The 18950-nt window shown below is 45.3% G+C and overlaps 1 protein-coding gene across 2 annotated transcripts in view; it reads right to left on the reverse strand.

The window, feature by feature from the left end:
* The window catches only part of Mrc2 (mannose receptor C-type 2), a 54720-nt gene that overhangs the window by 34729 nt on the left and 1041 nt on the right, over positions 1-18950 (reverse strand). The window lies entirely within an intron of this gene.

Below are 18950 nucleotides of genomic sequence, written 5' to 3' on the forward strand. Positions count from 1 at the left end.
GGCAAACGCCGGGTCTCCGCCGCAGCCCTTGGCGCCGTCTGCCAGCCTGCAGCCAAAATAAACAGCCCAAGAACCGCTTCCTTCCCCCTGGGGGCACTTTCACAATGATAGCCGGGCCGGGTGGTGGCAGGAAGTGACTTTCAGGGCCAGCACAATCCAACCCCATTGACCGGGTCGCGAAGGGCAGAATGCAGGGCCTGGACGCTGAGCGCATGGGGTTGGTAACGTCGTCGCCCAGGCGAGCAGACACTTGTGCTCTTGCATTACACCAGCGACAACGATGGCCACAACTCATGCAAGCAGCTCGCGAAGGTTCTGCTAAGGCATGCTTTGGTTTCATATCTCTGGGAGGGGGTTTCGAGCTCTTTACTTCATAAAAATCACCTTCAGGAGCCGGGTGAGGTGGCACACACCTGAATCTCAGTGACAACGGGAGGCTGAGGCAGGAGGATAGCAAGTTCGAAGGACTTGCCTCAGAAATTTAGCAAGGCCTTAAACAATTTATCAAGACCCTGTGTCAAATAAAATATAAAAAGGGCTGGGGATGTGGCTCAATGGCTGAGCACCGCTGGCTGGGCTCAATCCTTGGTACCAATGGGAGGAAAAAAAAATCACTGATAGGAGAGCCCTGCCAGGGAGCCCAGCCTAGTCCAGGTTAGGCACCCCACGTACCTGGTTGTTCCTGGCTGGTGGAGGGTGAATTAATGAGTAAATTTATGACACCCACACAAATTTGGGGCAAGAAATTTTTAAAAAAATGTTTAGTTTTGACAAAGTGACTGCAGAGGTATGGGGAGGATGTGGGGAGGAGTGACCTAGGATAAAATATTAGAAGTCCTCCTCCGTGCTCCCTTCCGTGGCAGCAGAAATTAAGGAACTCTCCCTGGCCTTTCCAATAAGTTCCAATTTTCCATAGTGAAAATTTCTATTAGTTTTCTAAACAAGAAAAAGAATTAGACGACACATACAGAAAAGGAAATGTGTAGAGAATTACAGTGAAATCATTTGTTAGACATGGAAGTTTGAAATATTAACATTCTAGCTGGGGTTGTGACTCAGTGGTAGAGCACTTACCTCACATGCATGAGGCATTGGGTTCAATCCCCAGCACCATATTAAAAAAAAAAAAAAAAAAACTAAATAAACAAAATAAAGGTATTGTATCCATTTACAACTAAAAATATTTTTTTTAAAAAAAGAAGTATTGACATTCCTTAGTAATAGTCTTTGAAATAATACTTGAAGTCAAAGTTGAGTTTTCTCACAAACCTGTACAAAAAGTCTTCGTTGGGTGATCACCCCATGAGGGTTCAGGTTGTTCCTGGCCTCTCATGTCCTAGGTGTCTGCCTGGCACAGTTTGGGTTCAAGAAAAATGTTTGTCAAATGACAGAATGAATGCACATTGAGGGATCTTAGAATTAATTTTGTCGTCCTTTAGCATGTGGAAATTCAAACAATGGTTAAATGACTTGTCCAAGACCCTCAAACAATTGGAACTCTGGCTTTTTTATTAGGTCTAAAACATGTTAAAGTTTTAAGCACCACAATACCAATATTTGACCATATAATTTACTGTCCAATACTGAGAATGAAATGGGGAGTTGGCAATAATTATACTAGTACAACAAGCATGAACCAGGACTGTCCTATGCAAACTAAGACAAATGATCACCCTGCACTTAAGGAATGAGACATAAATAATAATAATGCAAGTAAACATTCACCAGACACCTGCTAGGTTCCAGGGCCTTCTTGATCATCTTCATAGCAACCCCCAGAAGTAGGCTGAATTAATATTTCCATTTAACAGATGAGAAAACTAAGACATTAAATAACTGAAAGATTAAACATCTCTATAATAGTAACGAAGGGGAAGAGCTAGGATGGATCCAGAGCTGAGCAAACAGCTCTAGCGGGTATTTTAAATTGATCACTCACAGCAAGTTGTGTTAAGTAAGCCAACATTTTAAACGCGAGAGATTTCACATAAAAACACGGATTTCTAGCTTTTCTCAGAAACATCAGGAGGCCTAGCAACACTGGTCAGTGTTCCTGCTGGGAGTCAGTCACAGGAACTGAGTGGAGCTGTCCACCTGGGAGGGGTGTGGGCACACCAGCTTACCAGAGTCTCCTCCCACCCTTTTTGCAACACAGACACACACACACACACACACACACATGCACACACTGAGGTAGGATGAGAGTGCCCATGTATTATCACACTTGCACTGACATTTTTCTAAGTGGGAAAGCATTCATTAGTATCATGGTATTTATTAATAATGATCAGAGGGCTACAGCTATTTTAAAACACACACACATGCACACACAGTAGAGTGGGGTGGAGGGGTTCACTGCCCTGTACCCATGGTGTCCCTGTGACACGCTGCATTCCTTTCATGAGACATGTTTGAAAAGCACTACAATATGACTAAGAAAACATGACACGTCTCATAATGAGCTTTTTGCTTTACTCAACTGGCAAATTCCTTCCCTGACTTCAAGGACGATTTGTTTGGTTCCAAAACCACAGCACGCTTTTGGAAAAAGCGTGGCACTGTTGAAAGTCATACGAATTTAGAATCTTTTTTGCTTAGGAGCCTTAAGGTTCTTCCTTACACCATCGCCAAAGATCAAACACTTGCTGACCTTTGCAAGTTTGGGGCGTCAGGGACGTTGCCTCTACCTTCTCTGGAAGGTACTTCAGTGGAGGTCTTGGGAGAGCAGTTCTGGAATTTGGACCTACCCAGGTTCAAATCCAGGCGTGGACCCTTGCGTTCTGGGACTGCCTCACTTCTGCAAGCTTCGATGTGGGACGGACACTAATAAGACCCCTCTCCAGGGTTTCTGGGAGGATTAAGGGAGAAGATGAGACCCCTGAACCTGGTGGACACTCAGTAAGAGCAGGCTGCCATTGCTCCTTGATATTTAAACAAGAGGATCTGTTTGTGTTTCACAGCAGAAAGCCTGGGAACCAGGCTTAGCAGACACTGCAATTTGGATAAAAGAAACGATAAGAGGAAATAAGGCCAAGGACTCAAGTGTTTAAACTGCTCTTCAGAAGAATTAAAAGAAAAATAAACCCATGTCCAGATGTGCAGTCCTCTCCCCCTATTCCCATGGGTGCCTAGTCCCTTGAAACTAGTACTTGTTTCTTTGAACTTCTAGACTTCTCCTCAGGTCTCCCTGGAAAGGGAGATATAAAGAGAAAAGGAGGGTGTGTGGGGAAAAGGGGGTGATTTCTGAGGGCCAGGCTCATTGGGCGGGCTCCCTCCCAGCCACATTCTGGTTATGAAGAAAGCAACTCCAAGGGCAGCCCTAAAAAGATGAGGTCACACAACAGGCAGCTGGAAGGGAGCATGTGGAAGGAGGTGGAGCAGCACCCACACCCCTCAGCTGGGCAGATTCAGGGACAGGAGTCTGTGTGGAACCTTCACTGGGACTCAGGCAGCAATGGGGCAGATCTGGCCTGGGAGCCCAGGTTCCAGGTCTACCTTCTACAATTTAAATGACCTGAGGGGCTCACTGTTTTCTTATCTGTGAGCTGAATTATGAAGTGAATCCCCCCCCCCCCATACACACACACTGCCTCTGTTTGGGTTGCTGGGGAGATCTACAGGAATACTGGAGATTCTTTTAGGGGTCTGTCTCTCCATCAGTTCCAGAGCTTTGTCTCCCCAGTGCTGAGCAGACATCAGGTGCTCAGTATATGCACACCGAACTTGTAGGACTAGGGAAGGTGCGGAGGCTGCCCATGTTCTACGTGTAGATTGCAAACTCCTTTAAAAACCACATCTAGGGCTAGGATTGTGGCTCAGTGGTAGAGCGCTTGCCTAGCATGTGAGAGGCACTGGGTTCGATTCTCAGCACCACATAGAAATAAATGAATAAAATAAAGGTTCACCAACATCTAAAAAAATTAAAAAATTTTAAAAAACACATCTACACATGGATGATGAGTGTGTGTGAATAAAGAAAACATGAAATTATCTGTTGTGCGAGGAAGTTGGTATTTATGGGTAACTTTTATATTATTATAATGTTACTTGAGTAAATAAAACTGAGGCAGGGGAATTGGAAACCAAATCTCACCGTATTTCCCACAGGACCCAACTAGGTGCTCAGTAAGTGGTAAGTTGAACATGCTTTGCCCTGGTCAGCCATAGAGGATCACTCACAGGGCACCTGACCACCAACACCACATTTTGACGTCACCAAGACCTACAATAACATACCAGACTTGACTTACGAAGGAATGTAGTTGAGGGTTTCACCCAAGTTATTTCTCTTTCACCAGCTTTTCACTTCCTTTTCCTGATTTTTTTTCTCTATATCTTTTCAGGATCATATAAGAGAAAGCTCCACTCTTACAACCATCTCTTTTCCTCCCTAATGTTAATTAAAAATTAGCTGGGCATTTCAGCACACACCTCTAATCCCAGTGACCTGATAGCCTGAGGCAGGAGGATCACAGGTTCAAGGCCAGCCTGGGCAATTTAGTGAGACACTGTTTCAAAAAAAAAAAAAAAAAGGGGGGTGGTGTTGGGGATGTAGCTCAGTGGTAGCATGTTATGCCTAGCATGCATGACCCCTATGTTCAATTTCAGCACTAAAAAACAAACAAAAAAAGCAGAGGGTGTGGAGGAAAAAAGAATATAAAGAAAGAATTTAAAGGGCTTAGGATGTAGCTCTGTGGGAGGGTGTCCCTGGGTTCTATCCCCAGCACCTAAAAACAAAACAACAACAACAAAAAAAAAATCCCAACCAACCAACCAACCAAATAAACAAACAAAAAATCTACCAATGGAGTTGTTAGACTCCGGATTTAGACTCTGGATTTAAAGTTGGGTTTAAATTCCTGCTCTTGACCGAGTCATCTGACCCCTCCATCCCTAGTGTCATCATTTCATCAGTGGAGAAAATGTTCCTCATGTTTATCATACAAATTACTGAGCACTTTGCAGGTGCCAGGAGCTGTGCCTGGCACTGCCCCGGGGCGGGGGGCGGGGGGTCTGGAGGATGGCTGAGATCATGGATGGGAAGGCCAGAGTGCACTGTTCCATGCAGAGTGACCTCATGGGAGAAAGAGCCCAAATAGGGTGGCCCTTTTGCAGGAGAATTTGGCAGCATTTATCAAAAGCTTTTAAAAGCACAAACTCTTTGACCCCAGAATTCACTTCTTAGCAATTTAACTTAAGGAAATAATTAAGAATTTCTACCAAGATTTAACTATACAGCATGATTTTAATAGCAATGATTTGTGGGAAAACCAAAGTCCAACAATATAGCGTCCACCGAGTACACTGAACTAGATTCCCAGCCCTGTATTCATGTTTTTAAACTTGAGTGTCCAAAGCACCTGGGGAGCTTGTTTACAATGCCAGTACCCAAGTCCACCTCAGCCCTATCAAATTAGCATCTCAGGGAGAGCGGATGTCTGGATTATAAAGAAGAGTCCCCAGCAGTTCTGAGGCAAGCAAGAGTTACAGACCACTGTGCACCCACAAGCGTTAACACTGGTAATTGCTGATTCATGGGATGGCTGTGTGTTTTTATTTTCTTTGTATTTTCTGCAATTAGTATTTTCTGTCATTAAAAAGAAACTATGCATGTGTCTAACTTTTGTTTCAAACTTCATCTATGTGGGCTTTGCCCATCTGTGCAGAGTTCTACAACTAAGGGGAAAGAGGGAGGGAAGAAGTGAACCCAGAGGTTCTGAGGAGGACCTAAAGGTACATGAGATCAGTGACACAATCCTGGCCAAGTCACTGTCAACAAAAAGCTAGGTGAGGGGCTGGGGCTATAGCTCAGTGGTAAGTACATGCTTAGCATGCTTGAAGCCCTGAGTTCAATACCCATCACTCAAAAGAGCTGGGACAGTTCACAGGTATTGAGTCAGGTCAAACCACTTTCCCATCCTGCATTAGGATCCCTGCCAATCTTCAGGGCTTCAGCCTGCCAGGAAACATACAGGATGATTACAACCATGAGAATGAGACATAACCTAAAAGTCCAAAGGGCAAGTTATGTATGTCAAGACAACAGAATCTTACAGTCCAGAGAAACGTTGAGTGGAAATACACGGATTACAAATCAACAAAAGAAACATGAAACCTCTATATTAAGTTTTTTATAGGAAAAGAGAAAGGGAGGGAGAGAAGAGGCAATCTGGAAGGCTATTCTCCAAAATGTTTATAGTGATTGTTTCTTAGTGCTGAAATTTCATGCACAGGTTGAGTATCCCTTATTCAAAATACTTGGGACTGGAAGCATTTCAGATTTTTGGTTTTTCAGGATTTTGGAGTATTTGCATATATTACATAATGAAATATCTTGGGGATGGGACCCAAGTCTAAATGCAAAATACATTTGTGTTTCATAAATTTTTGGCAGTATTTTTAGAGAGCCTCTGTTTTGACTGCGACCCCTCACATGAGGTTATGTGTGGAATTTTCCACAGTGGCATTATGTCAGTGCTCAAAAAATTTCAGATTTTGGAGCATTTCAGATTATATATATATTAGTTTTCGGCGGACACAACATCTTTGTTTATATGTGGTGCTGAGGATCGAACCCACGCTGCACACACGCCAGGCCAGCGCGATACCGCTTGAGCCACATCCCCAGCCCATATATTATTTTTTGGATTAGGAATGTTCACCTTGTATTTTTGTGGAGGGATGGGTAACTTTCTTCTATTGTTTGAATTGTATGTTGTAAGTAGGTATCATTTTCATAATCATATAAATGTATTCTTATCTTGAAAACATTTATATGTTTATTTTTCAGGCTTTAAATTTTATTTCTTTATTTTTGATTTTTGGCAGCCTCCCTCCAGTTGACTAACTGCAGCTCCATGGATGTTAACCTGGCGGAGGGGAGAAGCACTAGTCCAACAGAGAAAGTGGCTCCTTCTGGGGGTAATGATGGAAAGTACAAATCCAGTCTGGCGACCCAAGGTTGGGGTAAACCTGTCTTACCTCTTAGTGCTTTGCAAAACTTAACAAAAAAGCCAAAGTTGTGGAGAAAGATGGAGGATAAAAAAGATGCTTCCCAAATAAGATTTTAAATGAACAACAAAGGGGAAAAGTACGTGCAGCAAATATGGCAAGAAGGTCACAAAAATGAGAAAGACACAGAGACCATGATCATTCTAATATGTTAAGACGGGATTAGACAAACGAGGAAGGTCATAAGCAGAGAGTTCATGAAGAAGAACTAACGGTTCACAACAAACCTTTGGAGAATATTTACAAGCAATTTAGACACTGTTATTTTTGTCTGGATCAAACCATTGGCCACACACGTGTGTATTCAGTTTGGGAAAATATATAGAGCTGAACACTGTGGTGTCTATTTTTCAGTATTTGTATTATATACCACAAATTAAAATGTCATTATTTACTTATTTTGTGATGCTGGGGACAAAATCCAGGGCCTGGTGCATGCTAGACAAACACATTACCACTGAGCTACATCCTGAGTCCCTAAGAATTGAAAATTTAAAAGCAAGGATAAACACCCAACAGGAATGCATAGGTAGATAGAAGTATTTGCAAAGTTCTGTCTTGGATTAAGCAGTAAGTTCACAAATGTTTGTTGACATCAATAGTATATTATTTATAATGATTATAAATAATTAATATTTGTGGAGGACCATGCAGGAAACTGTATGTCCATCCCTGGACTGCAGCCCCTGCTCTTACTCACTACGTGACCCCGGTTGAGACTCTCTGGCTGAAGCTCCTTTTCTGTGATTGAATGATCACACTAATTCCTTCTTTTCACAGATAAAGGAGCAAGAGGCTGTATTGGGTGGGCCGTTGGTGGAGAAAGGGGCAGGCTGCAGACTGCAACCAGCAGCCACCTTTTGCTGGTGTGGGCCTTGAGTGCGTCTTCAGGGAAACCCCTCTGAGGTGTTTAAGCCTGTAAAAGGCTTAAAAACAACTGAGGGATTGTAGAGGGGAGGGTCCCTCCCAGAGTAGCTCTGAGGCGCTACGTGGAGTCACGTGCTGCATACTTGGACCAATTCCAAGATGTATTAGGGGCAGGATGGAGGCTGGCTGCATTCACGTGACTGGAGAGCAAGGCCTGACAGATCTTTAGGCAAGCATTAAATAAGGGCCTTGGAGAAAGAAAGTAGAGTAGGGGGACCTCATGCCAACCTGAAAGGAGACATCAGGTTAGGAGAACATCCTGTGACTTGCTACTCTCTGATGCTTTAACCATAGCAACTTCTTCTGAGTTAAAATACCCGTTTCTGTTCCTCACAGCCTCAACCACAGCAGCCCTTCCTTAGTTTTACCCTTACCCCTAGCAAAGGCTGGCGCCTCCAAAGCAGACCCCTACCCAAGGCCCCCTTTCCAATGGCCAAGTCAAAACTACCAGCTGAGAGCGGGGCGCTGTGGCTCATGCTTGTAATCCCAGTGGCTTGGGAGGCTGAGACAGGAGGATTGCAAGTTCAAAGCCTCAGCAATATCGAGGCACTAAGCAACTCAGTGAAACCCGTGTCTAAAATACAACATAGGGCTGGGGATGAGGCTTGGTGGTTGAGTGAGTTCAATCCCTGGTACCAAACAAAAACTACCAGGTGAGACCACTCCTCTTAAACAGGAAGTGAAATGATGGACTTGTGATTGGCTTATTACATCCGAAGCATAAAGAAAGAGCTTGATTGGTCCACATCAGCAGCCCTCATTAACACAGACCCTGCCAATCTGCTGAGCCAGTAGATAAAACAATAAGCAGTGAACCACAGCTCCCCACCAGTCCATCACTAAAGGAAACAAACCATAGTCAGAGTGTACTGTGAGGCTAAGCTGTTTGGAGAGTTAGGTATATTTTATATATATATATACATATATATATATATATATATATATATATATATATATATATATATATATATATATTTAAAACTGGGGATTGACCCAAGGGTGCTTAACCACTAAACTACATTCCAGCCCTTTATAAAAATTTTTATGTTGGATAGGGTCTTGCTTAGGTCCTTGCTAAATTGCCGAGACTGGTTTTGAACCTGTGATCCTCCTACCTCAGCCTCCCAAGCCACTGGGATTACAGGCGGTCTTCTTAAATACATTGTGACTTACATTTTCAATTTACAATGGATTTCTTAGGACAAAACCCATCATAACTTGAAAAGCATCTATATCATTACATCAATCTTGGAAATATTGTGAGAAGTAAAAAATGGTAAATTGCTTTAGTTTATTTTTTTTTCTTTTGCTTCAATTTTTGATTGCTGGTGATTTAAAACATTTTGTGTAGGCTTATGGGACATTGTATTTGTTCTTCCTGAATTCTGTTCATAATCTTTATATTGTTACCTATTTGGATATAGGTGCCTAAAAATTACTGGAGGTTTCTCATTAGTTTATATGAGCTAGTTGCTATGCAAATTATAGATTTCTTTCCCCTGTTTGACGTCCTTTTAAAATTTTATTTGGACCCTCTTTGGTCACTAATGACATTTCTCCTACTAAGGGTAACCAATCTTCTATGAATAACACAGATCAGTTTTGTTGGATTTATGGTATTTTATACAGATGGGGGTCATATACTATGAATTGGCATCTGGCTCAATGTATTTGTGAGCTTCATCCATTCTGTCATCGGTGTTTATAAATTATTCATTCTCATTGCTCTATGGTATTGATATTCAATTGTGTGAAGATCCCATAATTCATCTGTTCTACTCTTGATGGCCATTTGAGTAGTTTTCAGTTTGGGACTAAGTTTTAGTTTTGCCTATTAAGAGTAATGCTGCTCACAACTCACAATAGCTAAACTGTGGAACCAACCTAGATGCCCTTCAGTAATGAATGGATAAAGAAAGTGTGATATACACACACAATGGAATATTACTCAGCATTAAAAGAGAATAAAATCATGGCATTTGCAGGTAAATGGAAGGAGTTGGAGAATATAATGCTAAGTGAAGTTAGTCAATCCCAAAAAACCAAATGCTGAATGTTTTCTCTGATATAAGGAGGCTGTACTCAGATAGGGCAAAGGGGAAGGAGTGGGAGGGAGGGGGCAAGGGGGTTAAATAAAGATGGTGGAATGAGATGAACATCACTACCCTAAGTACATGTGTGAAGAAGACACGAATGGTGTGAATATACTTTGTATACAAGCAGGAGGATCACAAGGATGAGGCCAGTCTCAACAATTTAGTGAGGCCCTTAACAAAATAGGAAGGACTGGGGATGTGGCTTAGTGGTAAAGTACCTTTGGGTTCAATCCCCAGTGCCCCATAAGCCCCTGTAAAAACAAACAAACAAATAAAAAAGGAAAAAAAGGCCAAGCTGTTTTTTTTTTTTTCTCCTGGGGGGGGGGGGTACACTGGGAATTGAACCCAGCAGTCCTTTTCCAGTCCTAATTTTAATTTTTTTTTTTTTTAATTTTGAGACAGGATCTCACTAAATTATTGAGGGTCTTACAAGTTACTGAGGCTGACTTTGAACTTTTCATCCTCCTGTCCAGCTGAGTTTGCGACCTTGTCTCAAAACAAACAATAAAAAGGGCTGGTAATGTAGCTCAGTGGTAAAGTGCCCCCTGCCCAATCCCAGTACAAAAAGGAAAAAAAAATATCCAAAATATCTCTTGGGTGTTTTATTTTTGCAAGGGGAAGCAAGATACTGGGGATTGAACCCAGGGGCACTTAACCTCTGAGCCACATCCTCAGCTCTTTTTTTATTTTATTTAGAGACAGGGTCTCGACAAGTTGCTTAGGGCCTCACTAAGTTACTGAGGCTGGCCTTGGACTCGCAATTCTCCTGTTTCAGCCTCCGGAGCTGTTGGGATTACAGGTGTGCGACACGACGTCTGGTTTGGGTGTGATTTTGGTATTAGGTTATGTAGGAGAATATTTTTAGTTGATACAAGGTTAAATAGGTATGAAATGTCATGTGTACAACTAACTTTCAGAGTTTTATTAGATACCTACCCCTACACACACACACACACACACACACACACACACACTCAGAGTAATATTATGGTAAATGTGGCAAAATGTTAACAGTTGTGCTGCTTCTGGGTGAAGACTATCCCAATGCTTGGTTTTTTGGGTTTTTTTTTTTAACCTTTTTCAATGATTGAGAAAGAGTATTGTCTCATATATAATCCTCTGGGATTGTTTTCCTGGCCTGATGTCATATCTAAGAGTCGCTCAAGTTGGTGCATGCAGCTGAGGTTCACTCTTTGACTCCTGCATTGCATTTCATCAGGTGTCTATAATTTATGTGTCCGCATTTCTTTTGATGTACATTCTTCATTTTGGCTTTGTTCTGCTATTACAAACAGGGCTTCAAAGCTATTTCCAAACCACCAAAGCTCCTCGAGTCCTTCAGAAATGAGGTTGAGCACCTCTGGGGTCATACCAACACTCGGTACTCCGGGACCAGAGTGACAGCAGAGCCGTTTCCTGTCAGGCGGTTCCTCCCGGCCAGGCTGGTCTGACTTGTTCTCTTTGCTGTCTGACAGATTCCTATTTCCAGTTCTGAGATTTAGAGCCCACCTATGGCTTCTCTTTGAGGGAACTTAAAATCGCACCTAAAAATGAAATCGGTGAACATTTGACTTGTTTCTTGTAGATTTTGGAGGATTGGCTGTCCGAAGACAAGGTGCAGCAGGAGGGCAGGAACCCGGCCTGGCTAGTTCACGTGGCACCCTCAGCACCAAACAGCATGCCTGGCAGGTTGTCAGTGGTCAGGAAGAAAACAGGTCCAAGGAAAGGAGTCAACTAAGCGACGAGCACAGGGGCGCCAGGACTGGGCATGTGCCTTGGTTGAACTGTGTGCATTTCATTTTATAAGATCGCCCTGTCGTCATGGGACCGTTCTTGGACTTATTTCATGCTCTGACATTAGTCATCTATTTGCCACTTAGGCTATCACTTAAATTCTCCATCATGTAGTTTCCAGTTTGTTTTGCTGCTATGAATAGCACTTTTATGAACATATTTTTCCTCTTTCAGATTAATGCCTTAGAAATTCTCTAAAGTGGAATTATGAATTCAAAGGATATAAAATCTCGCAAATCGGTTATATATTGCCCAAGAGATTGAATCTTGAAAGCTGAACTAATTTACAGTGCCCTAGTTATATCTACTGATTTCCAAACAGTTCTGCTAAGATTAGTTTTTCTGTTTTTACTATTTTTTTTTGGGGGGGGGGTGGCGGGGGTGGTTACTGGGAATTGAACTCGGGCACTCAACCATTGAGCCACATCCCCAGCCCTATTTTGTATTTTATTTAGAGACAAAGTCTTACTGAGTTGCTTAGAGCCTTGCTTTTGCTGAGGCTGGCTTTAAACTCAAAATCCTCTGCCCCAGCCTCCCGAGCTGCTGGGATTACAGGCATTCGCCACCACACCCATCTGTTCTTACTAGTTTAAGTATTTAAGTATTTAATTTCTTGGGATCTTTGCACCTTCTATGCAACATTTGACAGCTGAATTTCCTCAAGTGTGATCAGCTGTAACTTGAAATTAAATTTTCTTTTTTCCGTGCTGGGGATGAACCGAGAGCCTCACACAAACATTAAGCTCAAGTTGCAAAACTGAACCACACGACTCCTCAAGTTTTCTAACTGTAGACCAGTTGTCTCAATAATATTTAAAAGTAAAGATTTCTCTTTCCTTATATGTGTAATATGAATTGTAATGCATTCTGCTGTCACATATAAATAAAAAATTAATTTAGAAAAAGAAAAAAAAGATTTCTTTTTCCATTAGACTGTTGTTTTAGTATATAGCACATTGAGTTTTTATATCAGTTTAAATCTACTTCTGGAATTTCTTCTAGTCCATTGGCCTTTCTACTGTTTATTTTAACTCAATGCCATGTGTTTTCCATGATTGGGACACCATCTAAAACTTGAAAGGTCAACTCTCCTCATTGCCTTTCTATTTAAAAACAACAACAAAAACCAAAAAAACAAACAAAAAACAAACAAACAACAAAAAAAAACTTATTTGGAACTCTTGTCTGCTTTATTTTTGTTTTTTCATCTCAACAAATATTTACTAGATGCCACCATGCCAAGGGTACTGAACCTGTGGTGTAGGGATTAAAAGGTCCTGCCCAGGGTCTGGGGATGAAACATAGTATGCCAGAGGCCCTGGGTTTGATCCCAGGCACTCTCCACACACACAAAAAAACCAACCCAAAAACCAAAGCCCCTGCTCAGACAGTGCTTTTAATTCAGAAAGGGAGGAAGTGGCCTCACGAGGGAGGAGCTTGAGGAGCTCAGGAGAGAAAGGCTCCTTCCAGCTGAGGGCAACTGGGCATCCTCCAGTTGTAAGCCAGGTGAGGCCTCTGTAAGGGAAGGCCAGGGTGCAGAGACAGACCTGTGGGAAGCTGGTGCTTCTGGAAGGGGAAAAAATAGGCACAGAGGCTTCACTGGACAGCACATGGGGCACTGTGGGTAACTAACAGCAAGTAGCTCAGTTAAGACTCATACAAGGGGTTGAAAAGAAAGGGAGGATCTGCCGGGCATGGTGGTGCACGCCTGTCATCCCAGCAGCTCAGGAGGCTGATGCAGGAGGATCGTGAGTTCAAAGCCAGCCTCAGCAAAGGTGAGGCACAAAGCAACTCAGTGAGACCCTATCTCTAAATAAAATACATAATAGGGCTGGGGGTGAGGCTTGGTGGTCAAGTGCCCCTGAATTCAATCCATGGCACCCTCCCCCCCAAGAAAAAAAGGGCTGTGAATATGGCACAGTGGTTAAGCAGTTGGTACCAAAAAAAAAAAAAAAAAAAAAAGGTGGGTTTGGCGGGCAGAAGCCTGGCTGAAAAAGGCTTTGAATTCATTCAACAAGTTTAAAACTTATAAAGCTGCCTTTTAGGATCATGAACTAGGCAGCAATGGCAGCTCTGGACTGAGGATGGAGAGGAAGCTGGAGGGAGAAACCATGGATGCAAATGGCATCACAAGAACTAGAAGACAGAAAACCATCAGCTGGGTGCAGTGGCACACACCTGGGAGCTACTTGGGAGGCTGAGGCAGGAGGATCTCAAGTTTGAGACCTTAGTGAGGCCCTAAGTAACTCAGTGAGATCCTGTCTCTAAATAAAATACAAAATAGGGCTGGGGATGTGGCTCAGTGGTTAAGCACCCCTGAATTCATTCCCCACCACCAAAAAAATAAAAATAAATAAAAATAAAAAGGGCTAGGGATGTAGATTAGTAGAAGAGCACCCCTGGGTCCAACACCCAGTACTGCCCCTCCAAATTAGTTACAGTTAGGACTTTGTACATTGAGTACTGTGTTTGGTCATATTTGAGTCCCTCTATATTTATAGTCTCTCTTCTTAATAATAATAAAAATGGCAATAATTTAATATTATTTTCTAAGAAATGATTCTGTTGCCTAGTATTGTACTGGCTACATCTTTCAGACATACTTATGTCATTTGTATGTAATTCTCACAGGAACCCTACAAGGGGAACATTATTGTTCCCATAAGTGTCCTAAATGAAGACACTTGAGCCTCTACCTGAGGTCCCACAGCTGATGAGTGGCATTAATCTTGGTCCTTTGAATCCTGCCCCTATTTATGGAGGGGAACACACCAGCCACACCCCTACTCCTGCCTCAATCTACAGGAAAGAGGACCGACCCATCAGTGATAGCCACTTCACACTTCCCTCCCAACACCTTGGGGACATCAGGGAAGCCTGGGGAACTCTGTTTCCTTCATTTCCCTGTAGAAGGACCCAGCCCCCCATAGATGCATTTCACCACTTCTTTTTGAGATGAGCCCTGAGAAAAGAGTCCTCAGTCCCATTCGGGGATTTGTCACTGTGGGTGATGTCTGTGTGTTTGTCTTCCTTCAATTCAGGGGAACACAAGGGGTAATGACCAGGACCCCTGAGTGTCCTCAGGATCCTAGAATCCTGAAGGAAAGGTCAGTGGTAGCCAGGGAGAAGGGAGAGGAGGGCCTGCAGGCCGAGGGAGCGTGAGGGCAAAGGCCTGGTGGTGCGGGAGGAGGGCCAGGCAGGACAGGGCAGAGAGTGCCGAAAGGGAGCAAAGGCGCAGGGGCCAGGTTTCAGCCTCCTCTTGCAACAACGCAGGAGAACAGAATGCGCACTCAGAGGGCTACGGGGGGAAGGGGCAGGGCTGGGGTGGGCAGAAAGTATGGACCCAGCAGAACGAGTGGGAGGGTCTGTGCTAGAAGGGTGCAGCGCCAAGGGCCTGGGAGAAGGGACAGAGTTCCCAGGAGAGGAGGAAGGGCAGGAATGAACCAGAGCTGGACCAACTCCATCTGTTTCCTAAGAGGCTGCGGCAGGCTGACTCCGGGATTGGCCTGGGCAGCAGATGCCACCTTACAGCCTTCTACTGGCCTGCTGTTTACTGACCCATCCCCTAGCTGAGGAGCACCTAGGATTTGCAGTGCCCAGGTTGGGTTCCAAGAGCTGTGTAACCACTCCAGTGGCCCACCCCAACCAGACTTATAGGACCTAATTCTGGGAAAGGGGTTCTCCCATCCCATGCAGGACTAAACAGGAAGACACACTTCCTGTCAGCAATGCCTGGCCCTCCAAGTCCAGGGACCCCCACTGGAGCTGCAGGGGTTGGTAGGCTCAAAGGAGGCACCCACAGGCCTTGACCATCTGTCAGCATTGCACATTCTCAGTAAACACACTGAATGAATGAATGAGCTTGTGACCCTCTGACCTCGGGGAAGCTGGGGTGCCAGACTGGGGAACCTTGAGTCCCTCACTCTGTACTTGTTTATTGACATCTCCTTGGAAGGGGCACTACAATGACCCTGAGCACATTGAGGGGGGTAAGATCCCTGAGTCCTGGGCCCACTGAGACATGGGGGAGCAAAATGCCCAAACAGTTGCCCTGAAACTCAGGGCTGTCCACCCTCCTCCTCAGGATCCCTCTCAGAAGGACACAGGAGAGGGTGTCCTAGAGGACTTGGAGCTACAGAGAAAATTTCCAGCCTTCCCTAATGTATGCCCCGGGGCTTCATCTAATCTGGTACTAAAGGGTTCAGCCTCTCTGGCCTCACCTGATTGTAATCCCATTTTTTCCACTTTCTAGTGGTGTGGTCATGAGCAAAGTCACTGCTCAACTCTTGACTCTCAGGGCATAAAGGGCAAGAGACGCTCATGGGGCTGTGAGAGGTGAGGAGCAGCTGCTGGAAAGCACTAGGCCCATCTAGGCCTCCACTGCTGTGGTCATACCTCCATTTTTTTTTTTTTTTTTGGTACCGGGGATTGAACTCAGGGGTACTAGACCACTGAGTCACATCCCAGCCCTATTGTGTATTTTATTTAGAGACAGGGTCTTACTGAGTTGCTTAGTGCCTTGCCGTTGCTGAGGCTGGCTTTGAACTTGAGATCCTCCTGTCTCAGCCTCCTGAGCTGCTGGGATTACAGGCGTGCACCACTGTGCCCAACCCCAGCCCTTTTTTTGTATTTCATTTAAAGAGAGGGTTCTCACTGAGTTGCTTAGGGCCTAAGTTGCTGAGTCTGGCTTTGAACTTGTGATCCTCCTGCCTCCGCCTCCCGAGTCACTGGGACTATAGGCATGTGCTATGGTGCCCGGCCTCATCTCTCCTTTTTAATGCATAAATCAATGGTGGATTCAAATGAAGACTCTCCTGAGAAGTTCACAGCATTCTCATCTCATCTGACCAAGTCATGGGATCATGTGGGATCAGAGAGCCAAGACTTCTCTGGTCTGAGCAAATGGACACCCAAACCCAGGCTTCCTCCTCCCACACCTGTATCCAGGGGAGAGCAGGGATCCATTGCAAGCACAGTGGGATGGAGCACCCCAGGCCCTGGCAGCTCACCGAGGGCCAGCAGCTGCAGCAAGGAAAAGTGAGTTTTTCGGGGGAAAGAAGAAGGCTCTGAACTCTGATTCCTGGGGGGAGCCAGCTGGAGGTTCGGGGAGCTTTTCTGGCTGGTTCTGGCGGCAGCTGCAAGTACCAGAGGTTTGCTACCCGATTGCTCTTAGAAGTAACATGCCCTCCCTGTCCTTTGGACCAACGTCCTTCCTCATGGGAGGATTCCTCAAGGTCTTTTCATTTCACAACTAGGAGAGCAGATCCCCCTTTCCAATCCCTACCTCATTCTTCTGCTCCAAAACTGCCAGCGCTTCTCCAGAGTTCCCACAGCCAGCCTGCAAGTTGCTTCCCCATTTTGGCCTCCCAGGAACCTGGCCAGTTTCTTTCAGGAGCCCAGCAAGCTTCCGCATTATCCCCAGGAGAGCTGGGGCCACCTTTCTGGTCTCCCCTCTGCTCCTCTCCCTGCTCTGCAAAGTCTGCCCCACCCGACCTCTCTCTAGAGAGCCTCACTCCTTGAAGAGAGCTCTTTCTCTCTCTGGCTCTAGCCATTAAGCACTCCTGCCCCAGCCTTTCACTTCCTAGTTGCATGACTCAAATAAACTCTCAGATCCCTCTTAGCCTCCATTTCCTCCTCTGCAAAAAGGGTCTAACAATACCTATCTCCTTGGGTGTTTTCAGAATTAAATGAGAAATGGCACCCTGAGCCTTTTAGCATGGCTGTGAGTCATGAGCAGGCACCCACCAGTGGAATCCCACCTCCCCATCCTGTTAAATGTTTTTCATTCTCCCACAAGGGATGCATCTTACACTCTTCTCTCCCTCCCTCCCGAAGTCCTTGGCTCAGTGCTGAGCAAACTGAATGCTCCAAAAGTGCAGTAATACATCAATTAACTCAGAGGACGCCTCCAGAAACAAGCTCTGTGGGGCACTCACAGGGGTGGGAAAAAGATGGATCCTGTCACTGCACACCAAGAAGGCCCTGCAACCCCTTGGCCCCCAAAGGCTCCCTGCTGGTGGTCAGGAAACCACCCACATAGCCCCTCCCTGGGGCGTTTTCACCACCATGCTGGACTGCCAAGCAAACCACCTCCCACAGCATTTCCTGGGGCTCCCAATGCTGGAGGATTTCTCCCGGGGCTCACCTGATTCATCAGGTGAGAGAGATGAGAGCTCTTCGGGAAGGAATTCAGTCAGGAAGCTCTGCACAGGCTTCCCAGAGGAGGGACAAATGGCAGTTGGCAGGGTGGGGTCAGAAGCACCCCAGGCAGAGTGGGGAGATGTGTACAGAGGCAACAAGAAAGTTAGGCCGCAACTTCATTCACTTCCTGCTCAACTGCTCCAGTGGGAACCCCCTCCCTCCCACCCATGTCCTCCCACCCACCCACCCATGTCCTCCCAGACCTGAGCTTCCTCTGGTGGAGTGATCCACGCAGCCCAACCTCTGAGGCTCTGGGTACTGTGGTCCAGGGGCACAGTTGTGGGGACAGCATGGAGGACCAGAAACCAGTCAGGAGGCAAGGGGACCCACTCCTGGCCTCCTTATTCTCCCTGACTGGGCCCCTCACCAGGCACCTCCAGCTCCCTCTGCCCAAAGCTCCCTGGGGGAAAAGGCCGAGTCAGCACTCTGGCCACCACTCTCCCAGGGCTTGGCTTTACACAAGGGCTGGGGCTCTGGGAATGGCCATCCTCTTCCTCCTCCCTCCCACTGCTCCTTCACAGAGGAGTGAGGCTCAGGAAGGAGTGCAGGGAGGCCTGTGCTCTGTGTGCTTTGTGTTTGTCCAGCCTGCAACTCCAGGTTGGTCTGGAATTCAGGAGGGACTCTTCCTGGTGAGAATGTGGGTCGCCCTGGCCCGCCTTTCCTTCTCCTGGGCAGATGTGAGTCTTGGATGCCCATGGCACACCAGGCCAGGCCAGAGGCTTCAGGCTTTCCAGGGTCTGTCTGGTCCTTGCACAGAACTGCATTCACTGCTCTGACTGTTCCCTTTCACTCACCCCAACCCCGAATTAAATGGGAAGCAGGAGTTGGTCTCAGCACCCAGCGCCTTTCACTCCAGTCAGCCCCCAAGATGTGGATCTTTTCCTTTAACTCCCAGATTCTTGGCGATGGATTTGTCTATCC

Source organism: Callospermophilus lateralis, chromosome 11 (assembly GCF_048772815.1).
Source record: "Callospermophilus lateralis isolate mCalLat2 chromosome 11, mCalLat2.hap1, whole genome shotgun sequence".
Classification (NCBI taxonomy): Eukaryota; Metazoa; Chordata; class Mammalia; order Rodentia; family Sciuridae; genus Callospermophilus; species Callospermophilus lateralis.